At 33.9% G+C, this 15,310-nt stretch overlaps 1 protein-coding gene across 6 annotated transcripts in view; it reads right to left on the reverse strand.

Annotated features, from left to right (window-relative positions):
- Nucleotides 1-15,310, reverse strand: part of LOC306852668 (receptor-type tyrosine-protein phosphatase epsilon-like) — an 82,632-nt gene that overhangs the window by 40,221 nt on the left and 27,101 nt on the right. The window lies entirely within an intron of this gene.

Consider the following 15,310-nt stretch of genomic DNA (forward strand, 5'->3'; position numbering starts at 1 on the left):
TTGAAAAAAAAAAACTTTAATTTTTTGTTTGTTTTTCAGAAATAAATTTAAATAAACTAAACAAATAAAAAGTAAAAATAAAATAAAATATAAAAAATATCAAATAATAAATAAAACCACAATAAAAATGATCTAAAATAAATAAAATTAAATAAAAAAAGTTTAATAAAAAATAAGAGTAATAAAAGTGAAAAGAGTCCACCTTTAAGTCTATGCATTTTTTATTTTATTTTTTTCAGAAAAAGAAGCTGGTAGATTTGAACAGTAATAGCATGCCGCAACTTTACAAAACACATGATTTAAGGAATCGTTCATATGCACAGCACCAATGAGTTGATGGGTCAGGGGGTTCTTCAAATCCCCGATGCAAAGTACAAGCAATAGTGATTCCTACCTTAGCGAGCACTACTAATAAATTATACAGTCAGAACGATTTGAACAGTGCTATTAAATGTGCAAAGGCCATTTCCATTGCTACTTCATGAATGCATAATACTGCTGAGACCCACAGTGCTCTACGTGTCCTCTCTCATCCAATCACCTTCTGCCTCTCCTGAGATGCTAAACGTCCCTGAATTAAAGACCAAAAACAGAGCAATACATGAACCAGTGCAGTATCTGGATGTGTGTGCGCCCCTGGACTAATCTCACTAATTAGCAGTGTTTGTTCTGCCAGTAGACAGACTTCTAGCACTGGAGATCAGGGTTTATATTTAAAACCTCCATTAGCACGCGATATATCTGAGCGAAACACAGCTGGAATTTACCAGGATTACAGCAACGGTCCTGTAAATACTCTACAAAGCATCTTTGAGTGAAAGTAGAGTCTTGTAATGTGCACATGTGCGTTTGACCCGGTGATTCAGGATGGATTTATCAATAGCCGCTCCTTAGGAGACTCATCCATATTCACAAAGCTAAAAACTCTTTATAATCTTTTTAATTAAACTATTCAAGTTTTTTATCACTTGAAACTGGCTCTTCATGTTGGGACTAGTATGATCTAACCTTGCCTGTGCAAAACTAGATCCAATCACAAACTATATGCAATATCAACTCATGTTTTGCAGTGCTTCAACTAACTATTCTTAAAGGAACAGTTCACCCAAAAATTAAAATTAGCTGACAATGTCCTCACCCTCGGGCCATTCAAGATGTAGATGAGTTTGTTTCTTTATCAGAACAAATTTGGAGAAATGTAGCATTACTTGCTCACCAATGGATCCTCTGCAGTGAATGGGTGCCGTCAGAATGAGAGTCCAAACAGCTGATAAAAACATCACAATAATTGAATGCCTGATAAACGATGCCTGATCTGTACAGTTTTCTCTCCTGACTCAGATGAGAGACTTTTTCACTGGAGGAAGCATTATTTTTGGATTATGCTATGGATATTTTGGCCAGAAGCAAAAGTTAATATGTCTAAATGATGGATTTGTTTCTCACAAACATGCAGTTTTTCACTTCACAAGACGTTTATTGATGGATTGGAGTTGTGTGGATTACTTGCGGATTATTGTAATGTTTTCATCAGCTGTTTGGACTCTCTTTCTGACGGCACCCATTCACTGCAGAGCATCCATTGTTGACTATTCCCATTCAAACCATTCCTTTAATAATTGACTTGATTATTAGAACTATTAAATCAATTCATTGGATGATAAATGCAATAATTATTTACCAGCTCATTTAGCTTTCGCTCTATGCCATCTAACAAAGAAGTTCACTTGTTTTCAAAGTATAGCCAATTACTTCATGACGTATTTCACAACATATATGTATAATATAATGCATGACAATATCATATTTAGATGAAGTTAACTGAATTTGCGCGGTGCATTACAGATAAAAGCAAAAATGCCTTTCCTACAGTAATTACATTGTTAAAATGCATAACCAGAAGGCTTAGAAATGTTGTCCCTCATCGAAAGGACGATTTTACAGCTCAAATTGCACATTTTCAGAGAAATGATATGTAAGTGCTCTGCATTTCTGCTTTCAATTACAAAGAGATCTTCAACGAAATAAGATGCTGTTTTCTGTCAAATGAAGGCATACAGTGAATAGTGGCTGACAAGCTTTAAAAAGGACAAAAAGGCAAAAAAGGATGTGCTTTTATAAACAATAATCAAATAAAAATAGACAACAAAAAACCAATACAATATCAGAAGAAACAAATATAAAATAAAATACAATGAAATCAAATCAAATAAACAACAAAATGAAATAAGCAATATCAAATAAAAAAACAATTATATAAAACAAAAAAAATACAATAACTAAAAGACAAAATAAGATTAAATGTATTAAATAAAATCTAATAATATTTAATGAAATACAAATAATATTAAATCATATTTTAAATATTTTATATGATTAAAAATCCAACTAAAAATAAATAATAAAACAAATTAAAAAACAAAAATTAAATTAAATTTTAAATCTCCTAGGTGTTCCACAGAAGTAAACTCAGACAGGTTTGAAATGCTTTTTTGCTTCTACCGCCTCCAGAACACTTGCCTCCATAGACTGTAGTCAGTGCATTACTGTAAAACCTGTAAAAACTGAGCGGCGAGTCAGAATGATTGTCTGTAGTAGTGGACAGCACATGAAACAGCTTCAGTGAGGGGAAATGTGGCGATTCAAAGCTGCAGACAGGAAGCTGCCAACACGAGGCGGATCAGATCCCTGTTGGGAGGCTCGAAATATCGCTTCTAACCGTGTGTCATTTCCAGGCCCAAAGACAGTAATGATGGCCTGGATTCAGCGCCCTGATTTCAACTGTCATAAACCAGGGCAAAACTTCAATCATTCACACTAATAGCCTGATTTCCCACTTTGAATGACATGCGTATCTGCCAACCAAAACAACATGAAAGCAGAATAAACAAGTACTCACACACACACACAAATCAGAGAGTCATCTTCTCTATTTCTATCTCTGTGCAGCGCCGCTCATTGTTTTCTTTCCATATGACCGTATTTTCTTTCCCTGCTGTGCGTCTCCCTCCCTGAGTGGGCATCTGTTTCCTGTCAGTGAATATCAGGTTATGAAAGCATATCTCTGGATGGCAGCGCGTGTTGATGATACGCCTGTGTTCTGATCATGTATCATAGATGGACGACAGCAGGACACACAAAGCCAGGATTCAGCATCCGCCGTCGGGAGGATGCATGTGAATATTATGTGACAGCGAAACGATATTTGGCAACACAGAATCAGGATGGCTGGGAAAGAGACATGGATCTGATGCGAGATGAGCCTTTAAACCAAAACAAAACAATCTAAAAAACTAACTTGAGATGTAGTGTCTGCCCCACTTTAACTGTCTTTCCTACCCTGTCATCTGCCTCTGCCTTTTGGGATGCTTTCATCCCTATCAATTTCCAGTCATTGAAGGATGTGATTGACAAGCTCAAACCCTCATTTTATTCTAACGATATTATTCACCCAAGATTCTTAAAATTAATCATTGACTCATTTGGACCTGGTTTGGTGTCTCTTATCAATAAGTGTGTCCAGACTGGCTCTGTCCCTGCCAATTTTAAAGTGGCTACGGTCACTCCCCTGCTCAAGAAGCCTTTACAAGATTCTTATGTTCTAAAAAATGTTAGGCCCATCTCGGTTTTACCCTTCATTTCTAAGGTTTTGGAGAATTTTGTGCTGGATCAACTTCAACATTTTCTGTCAAGTAATTGTATTTATGAGATTTTTCAGTCTGGTTTTAAGTCTGTCCACAGCACTGAGTCTGCCCTTTTGAGAGCGCTAAATGATATTTATATCACTACTGACTCTGGAGACTGTGGTTCTCATTCTTTTAGATTTATCGGCCGCTTTTCATACCGTAGACCACTCCACACTATTATCTATACTAGAGTCCTGGGTGGGTTTAAAAGCTAACGTTCAAAATTGGTTTCAGTCATACCTGTCGGTATGTGAAGCTGGGTAATCTTACCTCTTCCCCTGCACCTCTATCCTGTGGCCTTCTGCAAGGTGCTATCTTATCTCCTTCTCTATTTTCTCTCTCTCTGCATGCTACCTCTGGGCTCTATTCTACGTAAACATGGTGTGTCATTTCATTTCTACGCAGACGATATTCAAACCTATCTACCAATTAAAAGAGACGATTCCGCAGCGATTACCTCTCTTCTGCAATGTTTAGAGGAGATTAAATCATGGCTCGCCCAAAATTTCCTCGTCCTAAATGAAGACAAGACCGAAGTAATTGTTTTTGGTTCTAATGAGAATTCTCAGTATATATGTCCCGGTTTGGACTGTTTATCTGTTTTTAGATCATCACAGGTGTGAAGCCTAGGTGTTCTTGCACTTTGGTCAGCCGAGTGGCTGTTGTAAATGTGCTATACAAATAAAATTAACTTGAACAATCAAGCAATTGTCCAACTCCAACTTCATTATTAAAGACTGAAGAAATATATATAAAATACATTTAAATAATAAAAATATATTTTTTTAATTATCTATCTACACTGTAAAAAATTTCAGACCTCCCAACTCAAAATGTTCTAGTGACTGATTACATCTCAATTTTTCCACTGGCATATTATTTCTCAATGAGCCAATGTTAACAGACTGTTGCCACAATTTATAAAATTCAGTTAGCAGAAATTCAATTGGGCCAATGGAAAAATGTAGATGTAATTAGTTTTACGGTATATATATATATATATATATATATATATATATATATATATATATATATATAAATTTTAGACATTTTATTTGTTTTGATTTTCCATCATCTTTTAAATAAAGCAAAATAAAGTAGAATATCTGGTAAATTTTCTCACTTCACCTGCAGTCAAAGACAGTAAACCACTGATTAAAAAAAACTCTTCAGACATTCATCTATAGCTGGTCAATACTGCAGTGGAGTCCCTGAACACTTCCTGTCCCTCATTTAGCAGCAAGCCGTCTCTTCCTCTGCGCTCTTCCTCTCAGATGCTGGCTGCTCATGCTGCACATAAACAGCCCCAGTGGAAGAAAGGCCTGCATTGTGTCCCCTGCACCTGGACTAGCGTGGCCCGCGTGGGGTTCTGAACTCTGGGTCCGGTCCAATCTCTGAGTCAGAGCGGCGCCAAGCTGAAAGCTGATTCTCTTTAAGAGATCATGCCACATCGGTGCTGAAAGCCTGGATGTCTTCTGATTAAAGGAATGGCTCAGCCAAAAAATATGAATATTATCCGTGTCATGTCATTCCAAACCTGTATGACTTTATTCCCTCTCTAGAAAACACAAGATGTTCTTTTACCAAATGAGATGCTCTTATTTTACTATTAATTATGAACTATTATATTAATTTAACATCTATTTTATATTATTTCATATTACAGAGGTATTTATTTTTACACATATTTATTAATATTTCGAATTAGTTTTTATTTTTATATTTTTTACTTTTTAATTTAGTTTAAGTTTGATTAATTTTGTTATGTGCTTTTGTCATGTTTATTCGTTTTTATTTTTTATCTATTTAGCTTTATTTTTATTTCAGTTTTAGTCCGAGTCATTCTAGTACATTAATTTACACTTATTTTATTTCATTTAGCTTAATCTAATATGCACATTTTATTTCAGCTTTTTTTCAATTAATAAAAATATTTTTTTATTGTTTAGTTTCAGTAAACAAATTGAGTGATGTTGTCGAGCTCCAAAATGGAAAACATTTCATTTATTAATTTAAATGCTTTTATACTAGCAAAAAAATTTAATTAAATAAAATAAAATAATATGAGACAATATGAGAGAAAACAACCTTTAGTGAAAGTGAAAATATAATAATTATAATTTAAGCATTTCTCGGTCTGCATTTCACTCAAATAAAAAAAAAAAAAATTTTACTGGAAATTAAAAAATAAATAAACAGTGAGACACTATGAGATAGTAAATAAGCTTTAATATTAATATAATATAATAATTAATAACATCAGTCATGAGGATTTATTGGTCTGCATTCCACTCAAATAATAAATCAAATAAAATAAAATTAAATTAAATTAAATTAAATTAAATAAAAAAAAAACTAAAAAAAACTGTGAGACACTACGAGATAGTAAACAACCTCAGGCATAAGATATTTACATTAGTCTGACCATTTCTTGGTCTGCCTTCCACAAATCAAATCAGGCTGAAAGAAAAGTCTCGACAAAATGAGGGTGAGAAAATGACGACGATTCTCTTCTTTGAATGAACCGTCCCTTTAACGGGGGTGGGGGGGGGGTGAGACTTCTTGTAGGCCGTGCTGCAGTGTGAGAGTGCAACCGAGGTGAGCGAGGTACAACCGCAGGCTTGCATTAATCACCTGCGCTCTGCTGCCTGCCTTCTGCCGTTTTGTATTTTAGGTGAAGCTAAAAATAGATATCCTTGGCAAATTGTGAGAGAACACACACACTTGTCACCTGTGATTCATTTGCGAAGGTATGAACACAAACAAACACACACACACACACACACACCTTCTTACAAACACACAAGGCCGAAATGGACCCACGCCAAACAGCAATTGTAAATAAAAACGGGCTTTGGTGAGTAAATAACACCAGCTGGCCAGAACATTTTTATGATTAGAAAATAAGGCATGGTTTAAATCACAATATAAGAACAACAGTCTGACCCTAGCTGTTTTTATTTTCTTCCTCCAACTTCAGCAATGTGAGAAAACAAAATCCAACTCAACAAAAATCAAGCTCAATGACTGCTGACGATATTCCCACAACATAAACTAACAAAATATAAACATATATTAGTGTTACTATAAACTAAAACTAAATATATTACAAATAACTTTGTTCACTGAAATAATAAAATAAAAACAAAATAAAAAAATATTAGATATGTTACAAAAACTTAAACTAGACACAAACGAAAATCAGACACAAACAAGGTTATTAGTCGACTAAAATTAAAACCAGAAAACTAATTTTGTTAATTGAAATAAATTAAACAAATTAATAAAAAAAAAAAAAAAAAAAAAAAAAAAAAAAAAAAAAAATTATATATATATATATATATATATATATATATATATATAAAAAAATAATACAAAAAAAAAAAACTGAAAATTATTTTATTTCAGTTAATAGCCAAACAACAATTTAGTTTATCTGGATGTAGTAAAATAACTGAAACTGAAACACAGACATATTTACATATAAAAAAACTAATAATGACTAATGATAAAAAATGCACAACAAAAATTACAAAAACTTGAATTAAAATGAAAACTAAATCAAAATTGTATATATATGAAATTATATATTGAATGAATGATTCAATGAAAATCACACTAAAATCACACTAGGAAAAATGGGGTTTTGGGGCGTTATCGAAAAAAATCATAAAATTAATGAGCTGATAACATCCTCTGAAGTGTTCTGAGGAAAAATCATATTTTTCCCTCTTCCTCACTTGATAACTGTAGATGCCAGTGAAACCCAGCCAGCCAGCAAGTGTGTGTGTGTGTGTGTGTGTGTGTGTGTGTGCGTGTGTTTGCGACTGCCGATAAAAGCCTTCAGCCGGAGCATGTTTGACATGACTGAGCAAGATTGACTGATAAAGGCAGAGAACGGAGAGGAGAGGAGGAGATGCTGTGAGGAAAACCAGAGCTTTCTGTTCTCAGGTGGTTTTGTGTGTTTTCCTGTTCTGTGGTTTATAACACATGCACACTAAAGCAGCGCAGGTTTATTTTGGCGCCTGTATTAACAGGTTACTGTGTTACAGAAACAGCTCTCAATAATGGACCGAACTGAAAGTGGTGTGAAAATACTGTCTGCAGAGTGAACGTGTGACTCTATGCAGTTGATTTAAGCTACAGTTTGGGCTAACGTAAGTTTTGTTGTAATTCCTGATGGCCCAGTCTGTATAATAATTTATAACTGTTATTAAAGGAATTGCTCAGTGTAGTAACCCAGATATAACTTTATTTTTTATATATATATATATATATGCTAGTCTTATTTGAGTATTTTCATACATTACTGTAACTGTAGTATTTATTAATATTTTGAATGATCTTTTTTGTATCTCTATATTTTACTGGCTATTTATACTTGTTTATATTTTTAGTTTTCATTTGGAGTTTTAGTAATTTAGTTTTTTATTTTTATTTGTTATTTTATAAATATTTTAATATATGTACATAAACTACATACATATATACATATAATATGTATGTGTGTGTGTGTATATATATATATATATATATATATATATATATATATATATATATATATATATATATATATATATATATATCATAAATATATCATATATATAATATCATATATATAATATTATATTTCTATTATATCATTCATTCAAACGATTCATTCAGAATGGCTGATTCATTTAGAAAGAAGCAAGTGGCTTTCTTAAAGGGACAGTTCACCTAAAAATGAAAATTCTGTAATTACTCACCCTCATGTCGTTCCAAACATGTAAGACCTTTGTTCATCTTCGGAACACAAATTAAGATATTTTTTATGCATTCTGAGAGCTCTCAGAGCCTCCCCATAGACAGCAATGTAATTACCACGATCAACGCACAGACACGGTAGCAAGGAGATCGGTAAAAATAATCCATGTGACATTAGTGGTTCAACCGTAATTTTACGAAGCTATACAATACATTTGTACACAAAGAAAACAAAACATTCCGTCTCCTCCGTGTCACTCTAGCGTAATTTGGAGAGTATCCGCTGAAAGTAAACAGCGTATGCTGTTCTGTCAACTGCGTCCTGATTCGTTCAGATCAAAGTGTAAACGATGAAAACAAGATATCCGTGCTTTGGTGACGCGGAGGAGATGAATTGTTGAATAAAGTCATTATTTTTGTTTTCTTTGTGCAAGTAACAAGCTCTTTGTGACATTCTCTGAGCTTTTACAACACACAGTAATTCAGTTTATGCCTTAGTTTGTAATAACAAATGTGACACACGTTTACAGTATTAGTAAAATCTCTAATACCCACTACACCGAAGTTTAATGTGGTGAGCAGAAGCTCCTAAACAATTTGAGGGGATTCTTTTCACCACGTGATAGAAGTGCAAACGGAAAAAAAAGAGGGAGGTGGATGTGAGAAAAAAAAAAAGTGTGACAGGTTTTATTTTGAATGATGATTTTTACTGGGAAAATAAAACTTGGCGGGATGATTCCAGAGAAGCGGAAACCAGGCTGAGCAAAAACAGAAACAGTCTGTCTGATGGAGGAGAGCACAGGTGTGATATCGAGCCGCTCCAGTTTACGTTCTGTAAGAGACACTGAGACTCGATGAGACGTAGACAACCTCAGACTGAGTGGAGAGATATTTACAGGAGTCTGAACACTAGTCTACCAAAAATAAAATAAAAACAAAGTATATTCATTGTATAAATGAGCTCAGACAATAATGATTAGATATTTGCGTTAGTCTGATTATTTCTCTGTCTGCCTTCCATAAATAAAATAAAATAAATTAATTATTAAGTGTATTAAATGTGCAAAACTGTATAATTACCTGATATTTCAAGCTTTTACATTATCATAGGAACAGTAAAATGGTAATAATAATAATAATAATAATAATAATAATAAATTAAATAAAAAGTTAGATATTAAAACGGATATTAAATTAAACTAAATTTAGAGAATAAATAGAAAAATGTATATTCACTATAGATGTGTTTTAAATGACTGAAATTAATTTTTATTAATATAATTATTAATAATTATTTATTAACTTTTCCAAAATTGCAAACTTTCTGATATTTCAAGGTTTTCCATGATTACAAGAACAGCAAAAAAAGTTATTAAAAGGTGAAAAATGTGTGAAAAAAAAAGGTGAAAAATGAAACAAATAACATTAAACTTAAAATAGCATAACATATGCAATACATATAATAATAATAAATAAATAAAAAAGTGGTTGCTAATTGAACAGTTGGCTGTAGTAGATTTATGTGAGGTACAATAATACGCCTCATTATAACAGAGACTGTGACATACAGTCTCTCTCTCAATCTATAAATCCTTCACTTTGTTTTCTTTACTAGCACAAAAACCACTTACTAATACTGGCATATGGCCATCATAAGCAGGATATGCAGAGTTTATTTCTCTCATCCCTGCACTTCTTTGAGAGTAAGCCCTGATCCGCAGGCCTTCGCTTCACAGTCTGATTTTGTTTTGACAGCCATGAAAACAATGATGAATAGAAAGAACAGCATAAAGGAAACTGAGTCAGTCTGAAACTGAGATGGACTGAAAGGAAAGCAGGGAGTACAGGCGGCTGAGACATGTTTGAGAAACAAAGGCACCTCAAACACGACACACCTTCAACTGCCTGTTTAAAAAGCAAACCGATGCTTTAACGTGCGGCCCGATCTCCTGCGGGACTGTTTGATTACAAACACACACTGTAAAGGCAACGTCCCTCTGGCCAATGTTGAGTCATATGCTTCATTTAGTAATAAACTTGATATATTTTGCACAAGTGTTAAAAAGCGCTGCTGACTCTCACAGAAAATCCAGCTTGTTTGAAATTTTGCATCGCTATTGTTTTAAGTCAGTGTGCGGGGAATGAAATAAATAGCAGAATGCATGTAGATAATGAAGAACTGTTTTTGGACAGGAACTTGCTCTAAAAATCGGTCCAACAAGACAACGCTTGATAAAAGCAGGAACCTGCAGCTGCTGTTTAGAAACCTCATCAGAAACGTTTGCTGTTTTTACACCATAAAACCCACATGCTGAGTTCACTCCTCACTTCCTCATCACCATTTTATAATTAACAACTGAATGGATGTCGTGACAACAGTAAAGTTACTGAGTGAGCTAGTATATCTAGAGAGCTATACTTAAACAGCATGTTAAGGTTTAAGATGCACACTTGCAATGCAAAGTCTGGTGCAAAATAATGAAGTACATCATGCTGAAATCTAAAATAGAGCATCATCACATGTAATGTTACCGTAAAGTTATTTCAGAGAAAAAAAAAATCATCCTAGATGGCTGGAAGAAATATGAATAATAATATTTATATTTCATTTAAAATACAAATATATAAACACAAAATATAAATAAATAAAAAAATGAATAAGTAAATAATTTTAAAACAAATAAGTAAATTAGTAACCGCATAAGTAAATAACTATATACCTAAATTTGTAATGTGTAAATAATTAATAAATAAATATGTAATTAACGTATTAATAAATATGTCAAACAAATGCATTAATAAGTAAATAAATAAATAAGCAAGTACGTAAATAAATACACACACACACACACACATATATATATGTGCTAATAGTTTTGTCGTTTTCATGTGAGTGAACTTCATGTAAAGCATTTCAGATCAGTCACTTGAGGTTCTATGAAGGTTATACCGCTGCCTTACAGACAGCCCCACAACGTCTGTCTCAGGGTTAAAATGGCCAGTAAACACTGAGAGAACTTCGAGAACAGTCCTGACAGTACCTACATGTCTGATCATTACAGTAGGGAGCGAAAGCCTCTCCTCAGATCAGCAGGCCGGGGGAACTTCCTCTCGTTCCCAGTCTTTCACACAGAGTCATTGTTTAAAGCTGATTCAGAATACGCCGAGCTCAAAAACAGAAGGAAACAAGACTTGTGACATCACTTCCTGTGAGCAGTGAGAATTTGTGGTCAAACTGTAGAGAATATAAAATTAGACATGCTCGTTTGAACTCTCAAGACACATGCATTGGACATTCCGACTGCAAAAGCTGCTCAATCAAGATGCAGAAGAAAAGTTTACTAGATTTTAAACAACTCCAGAACGTGGGTCTGTTTCCTGCTCCAAATATCTGCTCCCTCGAATAAGAGTGTGTCATCTCCAGCTCTCAGAGATAATAGCAGCCGTGCGTTACACAATCACATGTCAAAGATGCCACAACTGAGTCCCGTGATGATGATTGTGACTCTGTGGTGATTTACTGCAAGGTGTGTTTATGACACAAACGGTTAAACACACTTACAACACAAAAAACACAAACACCCATAGCTGCAATGAGTAAGCAAGCTGTAAAAGTGTTTTGTGCAATAGTTCATCCAAATATATATATATATATATATTGCATAATGTCTTAAATGATTCAGACATTAAATAAATTATTAAATAGACATTATTAAATAATGCATAATCTTTTTTTCATACACTGAAAGTGAATAGGGTTGTTGCAATCCATAGTTTTTAATTTCGTTCAGGTTCACATACAGTACATGAAAATAAATGCAGTAAGTGACATGTGAGAACCAATGGTAGATGTTTATGGCATCAAACCTGCCACAACATGTCTTCAAGTGCCGTATTTGATGTATATGAAGATGAACAAGATCAGTTTTTATACATATATTTTTTACATATATTTACACCAGTTAATTACAACACCGTCACACCAGTAGTGTGATATTGTGAGTGTGAAGATACTGAGATAAACTGCATGAACGGTTTTGTTCTGGAGGTTTTTTTCTTCTTCTCTGTCTAAAAAAAAACTGTCTTTGCTGGTGCAGCTGGAAGTGTTTGCTGCCAGAAAAGAGCAAGACAGCAGAGGAGTGAATCCGACCAGCCAAAACAAGACACAATGCAGCCTTGAAGCTCAACACAGCACAAAGATCAACTACCAGAACTGAGAGCAGTGTCTACTAAAGCAACAGTTCACCAAAAATGATCATTCTGCACAAATAATGAAAAACAAATCATTTACTCATTCTCATCTTTATTATTGCTTGTTAATTACTGAAAATCTTGTTGTGCAGGACTCAAAGGGTTACTAAACACCAATAAAAAAAAGTTGAAATTGAAATATTACATGATAAACATTTAAATGGTTACACTTTAAAAATGAATGAAAAAAGAAATGTGAAATAAATAAGTTTACACTGAAGTAAAGTCACTCAAATTGAAATAATTTTATAAAGCTATATAAAATAGCATTAAATAATTAATTAATAAATATGTATTAATTAATAACAAGAATTTAAAACCTTTATTAAAATAAATTTTTAACTTTAAAATTAAACTTTAACAATTATAAAAGTTGAAGTAATAAAATATTAAAACTGAAATAAAATAAAAAAATATATTTTTTGAAGCAATACAGCGATAGCATTCAAATAAAATAAATGAAAATATAAATAAAAATAATTTTATTTAATAAAACAATGACAAAAGTATAAATGAAAACTGAAAAAAGCTAATTCATAGTATTGATGAATACTATATTAGCAGAAAAAGAAAGGAAAGGATTTGTAAAAACATGAGGATCAGGAAATGATATTCATTTTTAGATGAGCGGTTGCTTTAATTGTAGGAGTTCTCAAATTCCCCCTTGGCATTTGTTCTTAAAAAGGTGTTCCTCAGGGGTGTACACTAGGACACAAAACATGCCTGCACACACATGCCTCTACAAACATGCCCCGTCACAACCATCCACACTACCTCTGTGCACGGCTGCATCTCTTCATCTCTCTCTCTCTGCACACTCACACCTCTCTATCACCTCGTCTGATCTGATCTGGGGTTTATGATTATTCAGAGGTAATCTTGTGGTCAGCTGGTTGGCATGGAGACCGTCTCCCCTGGGAACAGACCTGTATACTCTTCCCGACACGGGTCCTGACCCATCCACATTCACTCGCAGCACAGCAACACAAATGTCAGAACACAACGCTGCAAAATTACTGCCCTCTAATATCTTATTTTTAACAATATCAGTGCCTAAAGCAAGTCTAAGGGTTTTTGTTTTTTTGCCTGTTTTATCATTAATCTCAAATGTACCATTCCATCACTTGCTCACCAGTGGATCAGTGAATGGGTGCCGTCGGAGTCCAAACAGCTGATAAAAACTTCACAATAATCCACACCACTCCAGTCCATCAATTAACATCTTGTAAAGCGAAAAACTGTGTTTGAGGTTTTATTTTAAAACGTCATTCAGGTGTTTTTACATTCAACCATCACTTTTGGCCAAAAAATGAGTCCATAATACATAATAACTCTTCCTGCAGTGAAAAAGTAGATCCTTTTTTGTCCTCCCACATCAAAATCCACACACATTTGTTTAGAGCTGTATTTGTTTCACTGGAGAAAGCGTTATTATGAACAGAGGACATTTTCATATTTTAGCTGGAAGCAACAGTTCAAAGTTAATGCCTTAATTATGTATTTTTTCATACAAACATAGCTTTTTACTTTACAAGATGTTAACTGATGGACTGGAGTGGTGTGGATTATTGTGATGCATTTATCAGCTGTTTGGACTCTCATTCTGACGGCACCCATTCACTGCAGAGGATCCATTGGTGAGAAAGTGACGAAAAGCTATACATTTCTCCAAATCTATGCTGATGAAGAAACAAATTCATCTACATCTTGGATGGTCTGAGGGGGAATACATTTTCAACAACTTTTTGGTGAACTATTCCTTTAAAGTGGATGAACGTTTTCCTTCAGTTGCCTAGTTTGTTTTTGTTTTGCTCATATTTCCTTCATCCTGGAAATACACTTCCTCCATCGGATCCAGGAAGAACTTTATCTGATGGTGTCGATAAAGCGCCTTTCAGCTCCTCTGCAGAAACGTTCATCTGCAGCGGTGTGAGATCTGGCCCGTGTGCAGTGAAGCAGTCCCGCATGCAAATGCACGCAGTGAATCGAAACATGAGGTAATTGCATTCTTCATCAGCTCGTCTGCATGTTTAATATATGCTCGAGGTCTTCGGCTGATTAGACTGATATTGCGGTCCTGAGGTACTGAGATTTCTTCAGCAGGTTCTCAAGCGAGTATGAGGGCTGTATGCCGGGAATGTTTTACTGGATAATCCCAAGAAAGCAATTTGCATGTGGGATCAGAAGTCTCTCTCTCTCTCCCCTTTAAACAGGTTTAAACTTCATGATAATATAGTGGAGTACTGATGCAGCTCGATGTACTTCAGCAAGACAAACTATTGCAAACACACTGATATCATTCATTAGAATCTCACAAAAACACCAAGTGAACATGTTCACCCAAAGCTCAAAGAATTTATTGTGTTAATTTCTTGTAAAAAAAAAGGGTATATGTATATGAAATGCATTTATATATATATATATATATAAAATGCAATTAATTTAATTAAAATTGATTGATGGCCCTAACAAATAATTTACAATAAGTCATTTATTTATGCATTTATTTAGCATTACAGTTGTGAGAATTTGGTGGTACATGTGCACAATAAATATCACATTCTTAAAAGTATCACATCAAAATATTATTAGTGTACAAACGGCTTGCGTGTGTGGCCCCTTTAAGA

This window comes from Barbus barbus, assembly GCF_936440315.1.
Source record: "Barbus barbus genome assembly, chromosome: 32".
NCBI classification, from domain to species: domain Eukaryota; kingdom Metazoa; phylum Chordata; class Actinopteri; order Cypriniformes; family Cyprinidae; genus Barbus; species Barbus barbus.